This window comes from Callithrix jacchus, chromosome 21 (genome assembly GCF_049354715.1).
Source record: "Callithrix jacchus isolate 240 chromosome 21, calJac240_pri, whole genome shotgun sequence".
NCBI lineage: Eukaryota > Metazoa > Chordata > Mammalia > Primates > Cebidae > Callithrix > Callithrix jacchus.
The window spans coordinates 48,950,001-48,971,414 of NC_133522.1; the positions used below are offsets into that span (position 1 = coordinate 48,950,001).

The window sequence follows — 21,414 nt, forward strand, 5'->3', positions numbered from 1 at the left end:
GCTCTGTGTCTCATTCCCAGCTCTCAGCTGCTGCGCCTTAGTGGTGTTCCCATTCCTCCCTCACGGCAGCGGCCCTGTGGTTTCAGGGGAGAGCGGGGGACCCGTCCCTGGGGACGGACTCCTGCTTGCTCCCAAGGGGCATCTTGGCAGGGCGGACGTTGGAAGCTGAACACAGAGGAAGCATCTGGAAGCGGAGCTCTTGGCCTCAGCCCTCCTGTCCTGGGTGAGTCAGGATCTCTGCTGGGGAGGGCTCTGGGGAGACAGCTCTGGAATCCTCTCTGCTGGGTTCACGAAGAGCCAAGCCTGGGTTTGACCTTCATGCATGAAGGAAGGAAGGCGGGTGGAACAGCTGCGGACGTGGGGGCAGATTGACTAGTCAGCAGCAGCGACCGTGGACTTGACTTTCACTGGAAGCTCAGAAATACTTTGGTCATGCTGTCAAATCTTGATATCTCTGAAGGGGAAGTGGGGAGGTCCCTCTGTGTCAGGGCAGACAGGAGGTGTGGCGGGAGGCCAGGGGAGGCGGGTGTCTGGGCTGGGGTCTGAGCAACCTTCAGGGAGGAGGGGGCCTAGAAGGGCAGGAAATGGCCAGATATTTCTCTGCAGCCCCTTGGACAAGGGTCCCGGGGACAGGAGAAGCCCTGGACTGCGTCAAATAGAAAACCAATCTGGACTTAGCAGGGACCAGTGGGTTGTGGGAAAGGAAGGGGAGGGAAGGGGCCGTGAGGAGGGGGTCTGACTGGAGGCCCCTTTTTCACAGAGGGGTTGGCTGTGAGATGGAAGCCCCTTCCTAGTTCCTGGCTGTCTCTTTAAGTGTCTTTTGAGTTTCAGTTCTCACTATGAAATGTCTTGTTTGGTTGGTGTTGACTAGTTCATTTCCTTTTAAGCAAAGGAATTTTTCCCTCACAGACACCCTGCATGTCACCAGCAGCAGGTGATTCACTGCTAGAGTCAGGCGTCCACTCCGGTGAACTCGAGAAGGGCTAGGGTTGAGGGGCACAAAACGCGGCAGCCGAAGGCAGGCCTACTTGGCGGGGTGTGTGGGCATCTTTCTCTAGGGAAGGCTGTGGGCACAAGCAAATGTCTAGCACAATTGTCTTTTTTTTTTTTTTTTTGAGACAGAGTCTTGCTCTGTTACCAAGGCTGGAGTATAGTGGTGTGATCTTGGCTCGCTGCCTCCTGGGTTGAAGTGATTCTCCCGCCTTAGCCTCTTGAGTAGCTGGGATTACAGGTGTGTGCTACCACGCCCCACTAATATTTGTATTTGTGGCAGAGATGGAGTTTTGTGATATTGCCCAGGCTGCTCTCGAACTCCTGGACTCAAGCAATCTTCCTTCCTCAGCTTCCCAAAGTGCTGGGATTACTAGCATGAACCACAGCATGCGGATTGAAGTTTTCTTTAGATCTATTCAAATATTCCTGAAATTTGAGCGTACAAGGATCTGCTAATTCGGAAGAAAGTTCTTTACTCCCACAACTACATGCCCCTGCGATGGGCGTGGGCGTGGGCGTGCGCGTGGGCGTGGGCGTGGCCATAGACCCAGGGGACTCTCCTCAACTGTGGCTCATCAGGAGTCTCATTCATGGGAAACCCCAAGTTCATCCACTTCAGGGAGAGCCACATATTTGTAAATTCTGCCTTTTACTTTTTGTATTTTTTGAGAGAGGGAGCAAATACGTTCAGGTAAAGGAAGGAGACGACCGTTGTTAGAAGGGTTTTGCATGAAGCCCTTATTGTTCTGCACTGCAACCGACTTGGCCTCTGTTCCTGGTTGGCCACACCCAGATCTGCTCCCTCCTCCTCAGGCCCAGAGGCTCTTGTACACTCCAGGCAGCCACCCAGGACCGGCACTGGCAGGCACTTCGCACAGATCTGTCACAGGTGGTTTACTCATCTGTTTGAACAGACTAAGGAGTCCCAAGGAAGTAAAGTGATTTTAAAAACACGGAAAACAGTTTTCAGAATTTCTCCAGCCAGCCACAAAGGAGTAGCTAGTATGGAATTCATGCTGTTTGCTTTTTTTTTTTTTTTTCCAGAAGAACTAGAAAGCTGAACAAAACAGGCCAAACAATTAGATGTGGACATCAGGACAAAAGGCTGCACAGGGCTGGCGTCCCTAAGAGATGGGGAAAAAATGAAGCGAGCTGCACAATCAACTCTGTTTTCTTCTGGAGGCACTTTTCATACTGTCAGGCAGGGACGGGGAATCCAGGCAGAGCATGGCGATCTCACCAAATTGAGGACAAGAAAGCAGGCTTTGGGGAGCAGAGGTGAGACAGGATAGCAGAGAGGAAGAAGATACTCAAAGGAATTCAAACACCTGCGTGAGGTCCCTTGAGTCTTTACTTGATACCAATCTGTACATGCACTGGTGGAATTCCAGGAAGTGAATAAAGAACAGTGAGCTATAAATAAAGAACAGTTCCTGGAACTCACACCAGGGTGCAGGATCTCTGAACTCCATCTGTTCAGCTGGAGACCTCACAGAGCACTGGAAGCAATCAATCGACAAAAGGACCGAGCCTTTGTGGTAGGAATAAATTCGCTGTAAGTAAAGGCTACTCTAGATACCCCAAGAAAACATAAATGCAAGCCTCAGAAAGATCGACCTCATCTACAAGTAACTTTATTACTTGCCAGAACAAATGTCAGCACTCTTTAAAAAGGAAAAAAAAATCCATGTAGTTATCAGTTATATTCAAAATGCCAGTCACCCAATAAAATATTGTGAGATACGTGAAGTAGAGATTGTGATACATAACTAGGTGAGATATCAGTCCATAAAAGCAGACCCAGGAATGACAGGAATGGTAGAATGAGGAGATAAAGAATTTCAAATGGCTCTTATAAATATTATAAACATGTTCAAGCATCTAAAAGACAACATGAATGCAAACTGAGGAGAAAAGGAAGGAATTGAAAGACAAATGGGATGTCAAGAAGTGGAAGATAATTTTGCAAATGAAAAGTTCGTTAGATGGGATCAACAGCAGATTAAAAACTGCAGAAGAAAAGATCAGGAAACTTGAAGACAGGGCAATAAAAATCGATCAAAACAGAAGCATAGACAGGAAACGAGACTAGAAAAAAATGAAGAGAGCCTCAGGGCATGTTGTGTAACGTGCTTGTAATTGGAATTCAAGAATAAAAGAAGGGTGAGAGAGAGTAGCAGAGGACATGTATCAGGAAAAAAAATGGCCCCCAAATCAATTTGATAAAAAGTGAAAACCCACAGATCCAAGAAGAAAAACAAATCTCAAACAGTGCAAACACTAATAAAAGTACATCAAGGCATATCATAATCAAGTTGCTGAAAACCTATGATAAAGAAAAAAATTTGAGAGTGGCTAGAGGAGCAGAAGCCTCTATTCAGGGGAACAACAATAAGATGACTGCAAACTTCTCTTTAGAAAGATGCAAGCCAGAAGACAGTGGAATCACGTCTTTCAAATTCTCAGAGTAAAAGAATCTATAACCAAAATTTTTATATTTAGCAAACATATCTTTCAAAAATGAAGGTAAAATACTTTTTCAGGTACACACAGAAAGCTATTTTTTAAACTAGTGTGGCTATTCACTGATAAATATAAAAAGAACTTTCTTTAAGGATAAAATGGAATCCTTAAAAACCCAATCTGAAATAAACCAGGAAAGGAAAAATAAAAGAACAAAAAACATGAATCAAATAGAAAAAAAATCAAGTTGGTAGACTTGAACCCAACTATCTTAATAATTATATCAAATGGAAGTGGTTTAAACATTCTAATTAAAATGCAGAAACTGCCAGGCTAGATTAAAAAAGCAAGACCCAATTAGATGCTAACTACAGGAAATGAGCCTTAAATACAAAGACAGAGAAATACAAGTGGAAGGATGGAAAATGGTACAGCATGCAAACAGTAATCATAAGAGAGCTGGGGTGGCTCTCAAAATAGACTGTAGGAAAGGAATAATATTACCAGAGATAAAGAGGGACATTTCATGATAATGAAAAAGCAAATTAATTCACCAAGAAGAAATAACAACCCTCAATTTGTATACTCCCAGTAATAATCTTTCAAAATATGCAAAGAAAATAATAATAGAATTGAAAAGAGAAATAGATATCTATACTTAGAGATTTCAAAACTTCTATTTCAATTACTGTGGACAGAAAATTCATAAGAATATGGAGGAGTTGAAAATACTATCAACCAACTCGATCTAATTGACATTTATGCAGAATTCCTCCCCCCAAAAGCAAAATATATATTATTTGCAGGTGCATATAAAATTTACGATAGTAGATGATATTTTGCCTATCAAACAATTCTCAAATTTGGCAAGATTTAAATCAGGCAGAATATGTTCTCTGACCACGGGGAATTAAACTTCCATAGTATTTTAGAAGTTAAGAGCAATACTATGTTTACTTTAAGGAACAGTGATAATTAGTGTTCATAAGACATGCTTTATAAGGATTTTTTCCATGCCTCAATTCATTTATAAGACATGCCTTATGTCTTCAGAAAATTAAATGATAAATAGGTATAGTGTTAATATTTTATAAAATTTGCAAATGTACTCAAAGTTGAGACAGTAGTTCAATGAAACCTATATACCCACCACTCAAATTTCACAATTATCAAGAATATGACATATTTGCTTCACCAATTTGGTTGTTTTTTTTTCCTCTATGCTGAAAAATTTTGAAGCAGAACCCCAATTTTATATGATTTTACTCTTACATATTACAGTTTGCCTCTATAAAAAACTGGATATTTTCTCATATGATAAGTAATAATAATTCTTTATGATCATAAGATCTTGCAGCTGTTGCAGTAGGGAGGAAAACCTCAGTGCAGAACTAAGCTCAGCGGTAAACACAGCAAAGACAGCTGGGGATTCATCACCAAAGAGCAAAGCAAAGAGGTCAGTGGATGGAAAGTACTAAGAGGAACTTAATTACATGTTGTATTAGTTTGCTAGGGCCGCCAAAATAAATCCACAGGCTGGATGGAGAGTAAACAACAGAAATTTATTTTCCCACAGTTTTGGAGCTGGAAGTCCAAGATGAAGGTGTCATCAGGTTTGGCTTCTTCTGAGCCCTCTCTCCTTGGCTGTCCCCTCCCTGTGTTCTTATGTGATCCTTCCTTTGTGTGTACACATGTCTGTGTCTCCTAATTTCCTCTTCTTGTAAAGACACCAAACACATTGGATTAAGGCTCACTCCTATCACCACATTATACTTTAATAAGTTATTTTATTTTTTAGTTTTTTATTTATTGATTTTTGAAACAGGATCTCACTCTGCTGCCAAGGCTGGAGTGCAGTGGTTTGATCACAGCTTACTAGGCTCCCTGGGCTCAGGTGATTCTCTCACCTCAGGAACTACAGGCACATGCCACCACACCTGGCTAATTTTTGTATGTTTTTGTAGAGATGGGATTTTGCCATGTTGCCTAGGTCAGTCTCTGTCTTCTGGGTTCAAGTAATCCACTTACCTCAGCCTCCCAAAGTGTGGAGATTATGTTGTGAGTCACCATGCCCAGCCCTTAATAAATAATTTTAAAATTCTACCTTTAAATATAGTGATATTCTGAGGTACTCAGGTTAGGAATTTAACATAGAAATTTTGGGAGACACAGTTCAGCCCATGACAGACATCAAGGGTAGGAAGAGTCTTGCTACAGTCAGGCCAAGGACCTAGATATTAAAGGTTGGGGATGAGGGATTTGATCAAATATCATGGATGGAGGGATTCTCACTAAGCTGACCTAACTGGTTTCTTGCTAAAACTGGGTTCAGCAGCTCAAGGGTGTGGAGGGCTAAGGTTGAGGTCTAGTTGAGAAGAGGACTCAAAGGAGTCTAAAGTTCGGTCAAGGAGGGTGTCTTTCTCCAAGGAGACCTCCCCATTTTCAACCAAATCCCCTGTTTCAACTCTTTGCTTCAACCTACCTTCCATGATACTTGCTATATCCAATCTTGAGCCATTCTGGGATTCTGAAGCATATCCTGAAGTAGAAACTTAGTATCTGTGAAAGGCGAACACATCTTGTCTTTGTTTTTTTTGTTATTTTTGTTTTTTTTTTTTTGGAGTTACTTTAGTGCCTCCTTGCTGAAGTGTAGTTTAGCTGGGTATAAAATTCCAGGTTGGTAGTAATTTTTCTTCAGCACATTATAAACATCACTTCCAAGTATTTTGGAAAGACTTGGAATATTGTTCTTAATGAGTCCCTTGGCAGGTATTTTTCTCCTTTTTAGGAAATCTTTCTTCTAGTACCTTTTAATGATTTTTTTATTGTGGATGTTTGTTTTTATTTATTCTGTTTGGCATATGATGTGCCCTGAATACTCACGTCTTCAATTCTGAAAAATTCTTAGCCATTACCTCTTCTTACCATGCCACACTGTTATCTCCTGTGTTTTTTACAATTGAAATTCCCAATAAGCATATGTTAATCTTCTCTATCTGGCCTCATCTTTCAACTCTTCTTTCATATTTTCCTTCTCCTGACATCTCTATATTATTGTCTCCAGCAGTTTCTTGCTAAAAACTTCCAGTTTACCAGTTATCTCTTCTTCGTATAGTATTTATTCCACCCATTGAGATTTTTTTTTGACACAGTCTCACTCTGTCACCAGGCTGAAGTTCAGTGGCACAATCTCAGCTCATTGCAACTTCTATCTCCCAGGTTCAAGTGATTCTCCTGCCTCAGCCCCCTGAGTAGCTGGAACTAGAGCTAATTTTTGTATTTTTAGTAGAGATGGGGTTTTGCTACCACACTCAGCTAATTTTTGTATTTTTAGTAGAGATGGGGTTTTGCCATGTTGGCCCGGATGGTCTCGATCTCTTGACCTTGTGATCCACCTGTCTTGGCCTCTCAAAGTGCTGGGACTATAGGTGTGAGCCAATATGCCTGGTGAGATTTAAAAATAATTTCATGACCATATTTTTTATTTCTAACATTTAAAAATTGGTCTTTCCTATATTATTTTGTCCTTTAAGATTTTTTTATTATCTTAATTTTTTTTGAAACAGAGTCTTACTCTGTTGCTTAGATTTGCTTGCAGTGGTGCAATCATAGCTCACTGCAGCCTTGAACTCGTGTGCTCAAACAATCCTCCTGCTTCAGTCCCTCCCAAGTAGCTGGGACTGCAGGCACATGCCACTATGCCCAGCTAATTTTTAAATTTTTAAAAATAGAGACAGGATCTTGCTATGTTGCCCAGGCTGATCTTGAACTCCTGGACTCAAGTGATCCTCCTGCCTTGGCCTCCCAAAATGCTGGAATTACAGGTGTGAGCCACAGCACCTGGCTTCTATTCTTCACTGATACCCTTTCTGATTTGTTTGCAAATCTCTGAGGATTTTAAACATATATAATGTTATGCCTCTTTTGGTTGATTTATTGTTTTTCTTTCTCCCATTTGTTGTGTTTATTGGCTGGGTTTCATGATACTGGTTTTTCTCATGTGTTCTGAAAGTTTAGTTTGTAAATTCATCTTAATTAGGTGTTTTCTGTTCTATGTTGCTTTCATCTCTTCCCCATTGATTGCCCCTCTGTGTGTAAGTGTTAGCAGTCACCAATGGGTTTGCAACTTAGAGCCAAGTCCTACTTCAGCAGACTGGGGTTTCTTCCCTGGGAGAACTGAAGCTCTGTGGCTGACCTGATCAGCTGCTAGCTGCATGACTATCTCTGTCCCCTGAAGGTAACAGCTTCCTTTTGGCCCCTAGTGACAGGCAGAGAAGCCTTACACAGCCCAGTCCTAGCTACTGCCAGCTCCCTGATCCATGCAGCAAGCACGGTCTCAGCCTGAATCTAGAGGCAGAGGCATCGGTGCCCCCTGACCAAGCCAGAAGAGAGAGTATCTCCTGCTACTTCTGCCTGCTCAAGTCCTGAGTCTGTGGCTTCAAGTTCAGGTTCCTGTCGAGAGTTTCTGTTCTTTTTCAGGCTCAGTTAGCTTGCTTTTGAGCTCAGCTATGCCTTGTTAAATACAAAAAGATTCACCATCAATAGGAGTTGGCGTGAGGTGGCTCCAGCGTGAACTTGTTCAGCAGTTCTGCCGTGTTGTCCCTCATGCTCTGAGTGGGGCCCGTGGCTCGTATTCTCACAGCAGGCCTCTCCCCTGAACCCCGAACAGTGTGGCTCTCACGTAGGGCCCCACCATCTCGTGTCTAAATGAGCATCATCTTCTCTGCCTGCCTGCAGCTGGGTGCCTGGCCAGCCTACTCTTTGCATTGTGAGGAGGTCAAGCCCTTGTTCAAGAGCATTTGAAGGTTCTCAATGGACCTCAGGATAGAAACCCAGCTCCTCCGTGAGGCTGTTTCTCCTTGTTCAGGCCCCTCCAGCTCCAGGGCTTTCCCAGTCCTGAGCTTTCCTTCTGTGGCTTCCAAGCTCCGTGTCTGGGATTCTGTGGCCTGGGTGTTCTTATTGCAAGTCTCCATGCTGAGCCACACTGTAGGATTGCTTGTCCTCTGCTGAAAATGCCCCGAGCTGTCTCATGTCCCTGTGCACATAACCAGGAAGGAGACCAAGGGTTCTCCAGGGCTCCAGGGTTCTGGTGTTGCTGGGGCTTGGCATATGTTTCTGTCATTAGCGTTAGGAGGCTTGGTCTCTCAGACAGTCCCACCTTTGCGGTCCTGGCTCCTCAGTCCTGCCAGAAAGTGAATCAGTCTTAGGCAGGGGTGGGACAGGGACAGCCACGAATGAGGGGGTCTTAACCCTTTACACCTGTGACTCAACCAAGTGCAGAAACAGCTTCTGTCTGAAAGGGGAAAAAGATCTGCAGAACCAACATATCGACAGAAGAGCCATCTTGGTGAGAGACAGAGGCTGAAAATAAAAGTCAATATCCACCCAGAGAAAATCAAACACTGCAGCTTCCAGCAATGTCCCCGTCAGTGCTAACCCCTTTGCCGTTAATATTTCAGTAAAGGGCACTCAGTCCTCGGGACCCTGATTCATGGATCTATTTGGGCACAGTGCCTGCCCCTTTGTTCATAAGATCCACGTGCAGTTAGGAGGAAACTTTACTATTCATTCAGCGTGGTCCTCGTATCCCTGCAAGAAAAAAAATTCTCACGGCAAAATAAGTGTATGAGTCACCCACCCAGCCCCCAAGGTGTCAGCCCCAGGACAACCAGAAAGCCAACGGGGACCTGAGGAACAGGAGCAAGGCAGCTTGGCCCCGGTCATAATCACGTCTCCAGCATCTCAACTTGTGCATCTGTCAAGTGGGTTGAGAGTTGCAGTCCTCACTCGAGGGCTGTGGTGAGGAGCAAAAGGAAAATGGTCACGCCTGTAAAAGAGAGAGGGGGATCATGGGAAAGGTGGCCAACCATCGCTGTCATTGTTATCACAGTTGTCACCTCCTCATAGGATGCTGGAATCTTGGAGAGTGGAGACCTCTTATGCTGATGAGTTCATGGGCCCTGGCCCGCTGGCCCAGGCAGCCCCACGGGTACACGGACGGCATCTGGTGTTTCCACAGCCAGGGTACCAGGAGAGGGGAAGGTGTGGTCCCTGAGGCCTCTGGGGTGTGTTGAGAGGAGTGTGTGTGCCAGTCTCCATGCCCACATCCATGGAGGCCTCAGTTGCCTAGACCCCAGCCCCACCCCAGGGAGGAAATGGAAGACACAGTGGGGGAGGACTGGCCCAGGAAGTTCCTTCCAGGACAGGAGAGCAAAGCGGAGCCTTCAATGGGAATTCGAGTTGTGCTCTCTGGTCAGAGCCCCACACAGGCCGAGCCGTGCCGGCATGGGCTGCTTTGGAGACTGTTTCTTTGCAGGTGGCTTTGGCCTCGGTGGCTCAATCTAGTATTTTTCTCACCCAACGAGGCTGGAGGTTGAGGCTTGTCTCACTTGGGATTGTAATTTGTCGAGGTTACTGAGTGGGAACTCAGAGAATCCCAGCTCATTGAAAGGAGAATTTATTACTCACTGGTCCTGAGAGGGGCCCCGGTCAGAGCAGGCAGAGAGCTGGCCCATGATACAAGAGGCCCCCTCAAGTGTCATAGTGACGGCGCTGTGGGGAGACAGCAGGCTTTGCTACAGGGCAGCTGATGCAAATTCCTTGTTCTCTGTTCTTGATAGTCATTGCTTGGAATCAGGTCTTGGCCTCGGGTCCTTCAGAAACCCCCAAAGTCCCCTGCAGGCGGAGGGGGGGCACATGGGCTGGTGCTCTCTGAATAGGGCCACCTGGGGTCCCCAGCTGCAGTCCTGGCCTCCTGCCAGCCCCAGGACCTCAGGCCTTGCTTCTCTGTGTCCCTCAGCACCATTTTGGGGCACCCCTTTCAGGCTCTGCTCGTTGAAATGGGGGCTGCTCTCCAAGCTGCTCAATTTCAGAAATCTTTGGCAGCTTGGGGACATTCAAGGTCACCCTGGGCTCCCAAAGTCACAGCCATCCACCTCCAAGAAGCCCTGCAGCCCTGCAAACCAGGAGGAAAAAGTGTTTCTTCCCTTCCCGAGGTTCCATGGCCTTTGTTCCCCTCCACGTGGGAGGCGCCTCTGCTGAAAAGCCTGGCCTCCTACCTGCAGGTGATTCCATTGGCCGCAGCGAGGTTTCCACATCAGGAGGCTGTGGGCTGGGGGTGGTGGCACTGGGTCCTGGGGCCCGTGTGGAAGCTTCTTGGTGGTGGCTGGCGGGGGGCAGCTTTTAGGGATTTGATGGTGAGATGTAGATGGCTTCGATTTTCTAAATTGATCCTTCCGCTCATAAGTGAAAGGAAAGCACGAGTTCCTGCCATGTGACAGGTGGGGGTTCTGCTGGGTCTTTTCGGAGACGGTCATTAAGTTCTTTTCAGCTGCTGCCAGTCAGGTGCCAAGCAGCCCACTTTCGGGCTATGGTCGGTCATTATCTGTCATCAGCAGCCGTCCCTGCAGAGGACTAAGGTTCGAGGGGCCAACCAAGGACCACACTCCGGCTGCCTGGCACCACAGCCTTTGGTCATGGCCTGGCTCTGGAGCACTGGGCAGGGCCCTGCTCCCTGAGGGGCCTCAGAGGAAGCAATGGGCTGTCTGAAAGAGGAGTCTAAGTGGGATTGTCCACTCCCCAGCCAGCAGGCTTCCAGGGTCCGTTAGGACGTCACGTTTCTTTGCTATTAGTGGGAATGTGATCATCTTAGTGATTTGATGCTCTCTCCTGGGGGGCAAAAGCTGACAGTCAACATTTGATGGAGGGAGGGGAGGCTGGGTGTGGGGCCACGTCTATAATCCCAGCACTTTGGGAGGCCCAGGTGGGAGGATCGCTTGAGCCCAGGAGTTCCAGGCTGCAGTGAGCTACCGTCATGCCACCGCACTGCAGCCTGGGTGACAGAGCGAGACCTTGACGCTAATAAAAATGCAAATGTAAAGTAAAGGAGGTGGAAAGGAATTAAGTTCCGACTTGGAAAATACCATTTGCTTGGGTGTAAGTGAATAACACTGATCAGCATGTGGTCACATGGCCACACCCTGGGCTCTGTGTTGTCACGGTGCCAGTCAGGAGACAGGTTCACGCTTCCCCGCACAAAGGGAAGCCCTGGGGATGTGGCAGGCACAGAGGGGCCCTCCTCTACTTCCCTCCTGGATAGTGGGTGGGCCTTGCTCCCTGGAGAATCCACACCAGTGGGCTCCAAGACAGCGGCAGGGAGAGCCCAGGAACCGGCAGGCACACCTGGGGGTGCCAGAGGGTGGGTGGAGGTGGGGTAGGTCTGCTTGGCAAGGAGTCCTCCTTCTTGGTGGAGGACGGGAACAGACTGAGGAAGAACCACACCTGTCACCCCCATCACACCAGCCCCTGCGCTGGCTGAAGGCAAAACCTCAAGAGTTTCTTTTTTCCTTCCTTCCTTCCTTCCTTCCTTCCTTCCTTCCTTCCTTCCTTCCTTCCTTCCTTCCTCCCTCCCTCCCTCCCTCCCTCCCTCCCTCCCTCCCTTCCTTCCTTCCTTTCCATCTTTCTGTTTTTTTTGGACACCATTTTCTTCTGTCACCCAGGCTGGAGTGCAGTGGTGTGATCTCGGCTCACTGCAACCTCTATCTCCTGGGTTCAAGCGATTCTCCTGCCTCAGCCTCCAGAGTAGCTGGGACTACAGGCGCCTGTCACCATGCCTGGCTAATTTTTGTATTTTTAGTAGAGATGGCTTTCACCAAGTTGGCCAGGCTGGTTTAGAACTCCTGACCTCAGGTGATCTATCCACCTCAGTCTCCCAAACTACTGGGATTACAGGAGTGAGCCCCCGCACCCAGCCAGGAGTTTATTTCTTTATAATAAGTGGTGGTTAAAAGGTTTGGCTCTTTTTCTTATTATAAAAGCAATGAATGTTTATATAATATTGGACTTATAATAAACTATCTCCCAAGTCTACAGGGACTCCCTGTTTGGGTGTCAGTGGGCATCTCAGCCTAGTGGCCGACCCTTAATTCATGGCCCACCCCCTGCGCCTCCTCCCCCTTGGTTGTCTCAACTTCAGTCAGGAAGACTGGAGCCCACCTGGCCAGTCCATGGACTTGGGGATCCCCTCCCACCTGCATCCAACCCATCAGCTAGTTCTGTCGACTGTGCCTTCAAAATACATCCCACACTGGGCCCCTCCTCATCCTCGAGGCGTGTCCCTTCAGGCCCTCCACTTCCCCATCAGCGTTTGTAACCAGCTGGGGCCCCAACCTGGGCAGATCTACCTAGAAACTGGGAAGTGGCCACAACGGTGGCGGCCACCTTGTCGGACGTGGGGAGAATTGGAATGGCAGGAGCCATGAGTCAGGTGCAGAGACAGATGTGTCTCTGCGCTGGTGCCAGCCCCAAATTTGGAAGCATCGCTGGTGGCCAAATTCCATCAAGCCTGAAGTGCTGCTGTCGACTTTCCGGTCCAACTGGTGAGTGGGGGTAGCCCGGCCCTCCCTGTGAAACCAGCTCTGACTTTTCTCAGTGCGCTCCGAGGCACACCATTCTCAGATGATCTGGAAGGTTTGTCAAAATGCAGGTTTGTGGCTCCACTTCTGACCTGTAGAATCCAAGCTGTGGGGATGGGGCCTGGGAGCCTGCATTTCAAACAGCTCCTAGGTGGTCCTGGTGGAGCTTAGGAACTCCTGGCCGGGGGTTGGGAGTGTGGACTTTGCAGCGGCTTGTCTCGGGCTGGAGTCCTGGCTTCCTGTCCTTCTTGCTGGGAGACTTTGCAAGTTACACAACTGGCCGGCCTCCACGTCCTCCTCTGCAGGACGGGCTCCTCCGTGAGTGAGACAGTGTCCAGCTCAGCTCGGCGCCGGGCACCCGGGGACCGCACTCGGCTCTGCCGCTCTCGTTATTGTGCTTGTTGCTGTTGTCACTGTGATGCTCTGCCTTCCTGCTGTTGAGCCTGCTGGCTGGTTGCACGTGACTTTGGACACCCATTTCCAGATGCCCGGGCCTGCACGCATCCGCGGGGTTGCCATGGAAACGGCACTGCAAGGATGGCAGAGCCACCGGGTGAACATTGTCGGAGTTTCACAGGCACCGCAGGGGGTGCCAGGCATCTATCTGCAGGGGGCATCTCTGCTGCCGAGTGGCAGTCCGGCGTCTCCGCTACAGCATCTTCACTGACACAGCACCGATACTCCCTCTTGCCCGAGGCCATCCTGGCGCCAACCGAGGCAGATTTTACTTTAGAAATCTTTATCATGACTGTGTTTCAAATTTAACTTACGAGACTCATTTGATGAGAAGTAACACTGAAGCTCCCCCTGCTCTCCTTGAAAACAAATTATCCTCGGTGGTTGCTGCCTCTCCTCCTCCTTTGCTGTCTGAGTTTCTTGGCTTCTCTGTTTGAATCGGTGCCCAGCTCTGCAGAGACCCTGTGGCTGCTGCCTGCCTGTGCTGGTCCTGCACTGTCACAGGAAACACGTTTATGAGGTGTGGGGCGGACGGAAGATGCCCGGCCTGGACTCCCAGCCGGGCCTGGGGGCAGCGGGACTCTGACGTGTCCCGGCTCTTGTTGAGAAAAGCGTTAGTGTTGGGCTGGAACCCCCAGAATGTACCAGAAATTTCAAGGGACATTGCCCTTATCTAATTCTGTGTCCTTTTTTGTTTCTTAAACTTTAGAGATCTTTGGTCCACTGCGTTTAACAGTTTTGGGCCCAGGCTTGATTTAATCAAATCCACTTTCTGCTCAGCGAGTGTCAGGTGTGTGTGAGCTCGTCCTCCACTGGCACATCCATCTCCTGGGTGTCTCTGCGTATCGGAAGTAGCTTCTCACGGACTGGTGCATTGTGCCCGTTCCAAGAGCAAGCAAGAGCGGCGGGAAGCAGGAAACGGCACTCAGAGCCTCCCAGCCGAACCGCACCGCAGTTCTGGAAGGCCCCTGTCACCGTGATGTTTTATCTCCCGGTCTCATTGGCCTTCCGATTGCTGGGAGCAAAGGTTAAATATTTCATGGGAGCAGCTGAAACCCTCCCGTTCAGCCCCAGACCTCACCAGAGACTCAGGAGTTGCCTGGTCGGGGCACCAGCAGCTCAGCAAACACCCGCCTCCACTGGTCAGCAATTTGCAATGTTGGTTTGTGCAGACAGAAGGCCTCCCCTCCCTCTACCAGAAGCAGGTGCAGGCCTCTCCTTGGCCTCCACTTGTGCAGAGTCCCTCACCTGGGGCCCACCGCTTCCACTCAAGAGGGCAGATGTAGGAAAGAAGCCCTGGAGGCTCCCAGGGACACCTCTGCCACAGGGCACAGTGTCTGGAGGGGCTGAGCCTTGCACTGTGGGTCTGCCCTGGAGGGGCAGCTCTGCCAGCCACACTACCCCCCTGCAGCGCTCTGGGCCAAAGGGGCTTGGAAGATGACCAGAGGGGTTAGAAAGCCACGTGCCCTTCTTTGCAAGCGTGGGCAGTTCCTTTCGTGGTTTCCTCTGGGGAGCTGGTGACAGAGTGGACAGTAAGGGAAGTGCCAGCTTTAAGGAGTCTGTCCCCTCGAGGCCCCTGTGGGGCATAATGATGGAAGAGTGGACGAGTTCCCAAAGACGCCAGAGGCCCAGGAGGTACACAGTCAATGCAGCTGACCGGGAGCCACCAGCAGAGCCCTGGAACCAATCCTCGGGAAGTGTGGACAAAAGGCTGACAGCTCTGATGGGTGGGGCATCCAAGCCAGAAATGAATGAATGAATGGTTGAATGAACGAATGAATGAAACCCCAGGCTGCTCCATCAGCTGCCCAGGGACTTGCTTTCTGACTGGAACCCCCCACCAGAGGCGTGCTGGGGGGTCCCAGGGATGTGCTTCACCAGCAGAGAGTACTGTGGCCATCCAGAGCCAATGCCATGGTTGCGATGTGCCCCCCTCACCTGGAGAAATGGAGCAGCCGTGGCCACATCGGGCTTCTGAGGTCAGGAACGGTTACTCCAGGGGGGCTGAGGGTGATGCCTGGGCATGATGGATGTGGATGGGCATCATCTGGTTCCTTGGTTCATCAGTGAGGGACCTGCCTGGGCCTCAGGCTGCAGCAGAGCCTCAGGTCAGGCTGCCTGGAGCTGCCTGCTTCTTCCCTCTCCCTAACTGAGGGATCTCTGGCATCTCAGCTAGAAATCAGTGGGCATGATTGCTTTTGTTGGGTGATGCCAAAAATACCCTCCCTCCCCTGCTTTTGAGACCTAGGGACAGAGACCGGTGCCATCCATGACAAATGCCACCAGGGCCTGGGAGCCCATGCTCACCCGGGCAGCCTCAAAAAGTGCCTTCCACCAAAGGGGCTCTGAGGGGTCTCGGCAGCTCAGGGTATTGGAACTCCTTGAGGGCCAGCTCTGGAGGACAGTGCAGTGGTGTGCTCATGGGTGGCGGGTCAGCGTCTGCCAGGCTTTGAGGAGGAAGGACGCTGACTAAGCGCACTGTCAGTGTGAGCTGTCATTCTCCCATGTGGGCCTGGAGGTGCTGCCATCAGGCTCGGCTCTGTTAACTGGGGCGCCTCCGCTCTTGTTTCTGGCCACTGTCGCCTCTGCATGCTTGCCTAGCACTGCTGTTTACTCCAGGCAGAGCAGCTGTCTTTCCTCCGTGACCCGGAGGAAAACCCAACCCCAGCATGCACCTCCCCTCTCCCTCGATGAGAAGGAAGCCCTGGTGGGTCACGCCCTCAGAGGGGATGGGACCTGCTAACCCTCTGCTCTCGGCGTTTCATGGTAGATGCTGAAAAGCTGGGTCTCGGACCGTCCCTCCCCCTTGCACGTCCTCCTGGGCTCCCCTTCCCTTCCCTCCCTTCACTGGAAACGCAGGAAAAAACCGCAAGATGAGGGGACTGGGTTTCCTTTTTGTGCCTCTGGGCTCCCCAGGGTTTATTCTGGTCTGGGGAGTTGGCAGCAGGTGACAGCTCAGTGCACTGCAGACCTCAGGGGCCGTGGTCCATGCCAGACAGCACAGCAAACCGTGGCCCGGTCAGTGTGGCCTGCGTGAGTTGGACTGTGGTCTGGGGGACTGCCCAGGCAGGGCTGGGGGCGAAGTCCACTCTCAGAGTCTGAGTGTGGCTGGAGTTTGGCAGCTGACGGGAGCAAGCCGCTGTTTGCAGGGTTTCCGGAAGCGCCTGGGCTGCTGATGCTGGGACACTCTGGGTGCCTGGCTTTTCAGGCTTTTCAGGGTTCCAGCAGGTGAGAAGGTGTCCCCAGATCCATCCACTGCAGGGCCCAGGGCCCAGTGAGCCTGGGCTGCTCTCCCCACACCCTGCATGAGAAGAGGATTAGATGTGCAGCCTTGTGGGGCCAACGGGATGCTGACCAGCCTCTTCCTCGAGAAAGCAAGGGTCTTTTTGAGACTCTCCCTCCTAGGTGGGGAAGTGGTGTGATGTGAAAGTGAGTACACTTCCAAGGGGTCCCGTCCGCCACCACCTCCCCACTCCCTGCCTGGGCTAGCAGGGGCATGTGCTGGAAGAGCAGAAGCAGCCAGGCCAGGCGCACTGGGGGCAGGCTTGTTCCTCACCTGGGTCCACAGCAGCCGTGAGCAGGCTGGTTCCTCACCTGGGTCCACAGCAGCCATGAGCAGGCTGGTTCCTCACCCAGGATCAGCAGCCGTGAGCAGGCTGGTTCCTCACCTGGGTCCACAGCAGCCGTGAGCAGGCTGGTTCCTCGCCTGGGTCCACAGCAGCTGTGAGCAGGCTGGTTCCTCGCCTGGGTCCACAGCAGCTGTGAGCAGGCTGGTTCCTCACCTGGGTCCACAGCAGCCGTGAGCAGGCTGGTTCCTCACCTGGGTCCACAGCAGCCGTGAGCAGGCTGGTTCCTCACCTGGGTCCACAGCAGCCGTGAGCAGGCTGGTTCCTCACCTGGGTCCACAGCAGCCATGAGCAGGCTGGTTCCTCACCCAGGATCAGCAGCCGTGAGCAGGCTGGTTCCTCACCTGGGTCCACAGCAGCCGTGAGCAGGCTGGTTCCTCGCCTGGGTCCACAGCAGCCGTGAGCAGGCTGGTTCCTCGCCTGGGTCCACAGCAGCCGTGAGCAGGCTGGTTCCTCACCTGGGTCCACAGCAGCCGTGAGCAGGCTGGTTCCTCACCTGGGTCCACAGCAGCCGTGAGCAGGCTGGTTCCTCACCTGGGTCCACAGCAGCCGTGAGCAGGCTGGTTCCTCACCTGGGTCCACAGCAGCCGTGAGCAGGCTGGTTCCTCACCTGGGTCCACAGCAGCCGTGAGCAGGCTGGTTCCTCGCCTGGGTCCACAGCAGCCGTGAGCAGGCTGGTTCCTCGCCTGGGTCCACAGCAGCCGTGAGCAGGCTGGTTCCTCGCCTGGGTCCACAGCAGCCGTGAGCAGGCTGGTTCCTCGCCTGGGTCCACAGCAGCCGTGAGCAGGCTGGTTCCTCGCCTGGGTCCACAGCAGCCGTGAGCAGGCTGGTTCCTCGCCTGGGTCCACAGCAGCCGTGAGCAGGCTGGTTCCTCACCTGGGTCCACAGCAGCCGTGAGCAGGCTGGTTCCTCACCTGGGTCCACAGCAGCCGTGAGCAGGCTGGTTCCTCACCTGGGTCCACAGCAGCCGTGAGCAGGCTGGTTCCTCGCCTGGGTCCACAGCAGCCGTGAGCAGGCTGGTTCCTCGCCTGGGTCCACAGCAGCCGTGAGCAGGCTGGTTCCTCGCCTGGGTCCACAGCAGCCGTGAGCAGGCTGGTTCCTCGCCTGGGTCCACAGCAGCCGTGAGCAGGCTGGTTCCTCGCCTGGGTCCACAGCAGCCGTGAGCAGGCTGGTTCCTCACCTGGGTCCACAGCAGCCGTGAGCAGGCTGGTTCCTCGCCTGGGTCCACAGCAGCCGTGAGCAGGCTGGTTCCTCGCCTGGGTCCACAGCAGCCGTGAGCAGGCTGGTTCCTCACCCGGGATCAGCAGCCGTGAGCAGGCTGGTTCCTCGCCTGGGTCCACAGCAGCCGTGAGCAGGCTGGTTCCTCGCCTGGGTCCACAGCAGCCGTGAGCAGGCTGGTTCCTCACCTGGGTCCACAGCAGCCGTGAGCAGGCTGGTTCCTCACCTGGGTCCACAGCAGCCGTGAGCAGGCTGGTTCCTCACCTGGGTCCACAGCAGCCGTGAGCAGGCTGGTTCCTCACCTGGGTCCACAGCAGCCGTGAGCAGGCTGGTTCCTCACCTGGGTCCACAGCAGCCGTGAGCAGGCTGGTTCCTCGCCTGGGTCCACAGCAGCCGTGAGCAGGCTGGTTCCTCACCTGGGTCCACAGCAGCCGTGAGCAGGCTGGTTCCTCACCCGGGATCAGCAGCCGTGAGCAGGCTGGTTCCTCACCCGGGATCAGCAGCCGTGAGCAGGCTGGTTCCTCGCCTGGGTCCACAGCAGCCGTGAGCAGGCTGGTTCCTCACCCGGGATCAGCAGCCGTGAGCAGGCTGGTTCCTCGCCTGGGTCCACAGCAGCCGTGAGCAGGCTGGTTCCTCACCTGGGTCCACAGCAGCCGTGAGCAGGCTGGTTCCTCACCTGGGTCCACAGCAGCCGTGAGCAGGCTGGTTCCTCGCCTGGGTCCACAGCAGCCGTGAGCAGGCTGGTTCCTCGCCTGGGTCCACAGCAGCCGTGAGCAGGCTGGTTCCTCGCCTGGGTCCACAGCAGCCGTGAGCAGGCTGGTTCCTCACCTGGGTCCACAGCAGCCGTGAGCAGGCTGGTTCCTCGCCTGGGTCCACAGCAGCCGTGAGCAGGCTGGTTCCTCACCCGGGATCAGCAGCCGTGAGCAGGCTGGTTCCTCGCCTGGGTCCACAGCAGCCGTGAGCAGGCTGGTTCCTCACCCGGGATCAGCAGCCGTGAGCAGGCTGGTTCCTCACCTGGGTCCACAGCAGCCGTGAGCAGGCTGGTTCCTCGCCTGGGTCCACAGCAGCCGTGAGCAGGCTGGTTCCTCACCCGGGATCAGCAGCCGTGAGCAGGCTGGTTCCTCACCTGGGTCCACAGCAGCCGTGAGCAGGCTGGTTCCTCGCCTGGGTCCACAGCAGCCGTGAGCAGGCTGGTTCCTCACCCGGGATCAGCAGCCGTGAGCAGGCTGGTTCCTCACCCGGGATCAGCAGCCGTGAGCAGGCTGGTTCCTCGCCTGGGTCCACAGCAGCCGTGAGCAGGCTGGTTCCTCACCCGGGATCAGCAGCCGTGAGCAGGCTGGTTCCTCGCCTGGGTCCACAGCAGCCGTGAGCAGGCTGGTTCCTCGCCTGGGTCCACAGCAGCCGTGAGCAGGCTGGTTCCTCACCTGGGTCCACAGCAGCCGTGAGCAGGCTGGTTCCTCACCTGGGTCCACAGCAGCCGTGAGCAGGCTGGTTCCTCGCCTGGGTCCACAGCAGCCGTGAGCAGGCTGGTTCCTCGCCTGGGTCCACAGCAGCCGTGAGCAGGCTGGTTCCTCGCCTGGGTCCACAGCAGCCGTGAGCAGGCTGGTTCCTCACCTGGGTCCACAGCAGCCGTGAGCAGGCTGGTTCCTCGCCTGGGTCCACAGCAGCCGTGAGCAGGCTGGTTCCTCACCCGGGATCAGCAGCCGTGAGCAGGCTGGTTCCTCGCCTGGGTCCACAGCAGCCGTGAGCAGGCTGGTTCCTCACCTGGGTCCACAGCAGCCGTGAGCAGGCTGGTTCCTCACCTGGGTCCACAGCAGCCGTGAGCAGGCTGGTTCCTCGCCTGGGTCCACAGCAGCCGTGAGCAGGCTGGTTCCTCACCCGGGATCAGCAGCCGTGAGCAGGCTGGTTCCTCACCCGGGATCAGCAGCCGTGAGCAGGCTGGTTCCTCGCCTGGGTCCACAGCAGCCGTGAGCAGGCTGGTTCCTCACCCGGGATCAGCAGCCGTGAGCAGGCTGGTTCCTCGCCTGGGTCCACAGCAGCCGTGAGCAGGCTGGTTCCTCGCCTGGGTCCACAGCAGCTGTGAGCAGGCTGGTTCCTCACCTGGGTCCACAGCAGCCGTGAGCAGGCTGGTTCCTCACCTGGGTCCACAGCAGCCGTGAGCAGGCTGGTTCCTCACCTGGGTCCACAGCAGCCGTGAGCAGGCTGGTTCCTCACCTGGGTCCACAGCAGCCGTGAGCAGGCTGGTTCCTCACCTGGGTCCACAGCAGCCGTGAGCAGGCTGGTTCCTCGCCTGGGTCCACAGCAGCCGTGAGCAGGCTGGTTCCTCACCTGGGTCCACAGCAGCCGTGAGCAGGCTGGTTCCTCACCTGGGTCCACAGCAGCCGTGAGCAGGCTGGTTCCTCACCTGGGTCCACAGCAGCCGTGAGCAGGCTGGTTCCTCACCTGGGTCCACAGCAGCCGTGAGCAGGCTGGTTCCTCACCTGGGTCCACAGCAGCCGTGAGCAGGCTGGTTCCTCACCTGGGTCCACAGCAGCCGTGAGCAGGCTGGTTCCTCGCCTGGGTCCACAGCAGCCGTGAGCAGGCTGGTTCCTCGCCTGGGTCCACAGCAGCCGTGAGCAGGCTGGTTCCTCGCCTGGGTCCACAGCAGCCGTGAGCAGGCTGGTTCCTCGCCTGGGTCCACAGCAGCCGTGAGCAGGCTGGTTCCTCGCCTGGGTCCACAGCAGCCGTGAGCAGGCTGGTTCCTCGCCTGGGTCCACAGCAGCCGTGAGCAGGCTGGTTCCTCACCTGGGTCCACAGCAGCCGTGAGCAGGCTGGTTCCTCACCCGGGATCAGCAGCCGTGAGCAGGCTGGTTCCTCACCCGGGATCAGCAGCCGTGAGCAGGCTGGTTCCTCGCCTGGGTCCACAGCAGCCGTGAGCAGGCTGGTTCCTCACCCGGGATCAGCAGCCGTGAGCAGGCTGGTTCCTCACCCGGGATCAGCAGCCGTGAGCAGGCTGGTTCCTCGCCTGGGTCCACAGCAGCTGTGAGCAGGCTGGTTCCTCACCCAGGATCTGCTGCAGTGATTGTTTCAGGCACCAGCAAAGAAAAGGGGCAATGCTGGAGCTCCAGAAGCAAAGGGGCGGGAGTTCAGGACCATGGCATGTGCCCAGGAGTCCAGGCACCCGGAGACGGGAAAGGCAGGAAAGCAGCTCTTCCGCACAGGTCTGCCGGTTCCACACTCGAGGCAGGCACAGGGGAGATGCTGAT

The 21,414-nt window shown here is 53.3% G+C and overlaps 1 long non-coding RNA gene across 1 annotated transcript in view; it reads left to right on the forward strand.

The window, feature by feature from the left end:
- The first annotated feature begins 5 nt into the window (after positions 1-5).
- Positions 6-21,414, forward strand: part of LOC103789680 (uncharacterized) — a 29,060-nt gene continuing 7,651 nt past the window's right edge. Inside the window, exon 1 of the long non-coding RNA XR_004737634.3 lies at positions 6-223. This is a non-coding gene — a long non-coding RNA (uncharacterized LOC103789680). The remainder of the gene's footprint in view (positions 224-21,414) is intronic.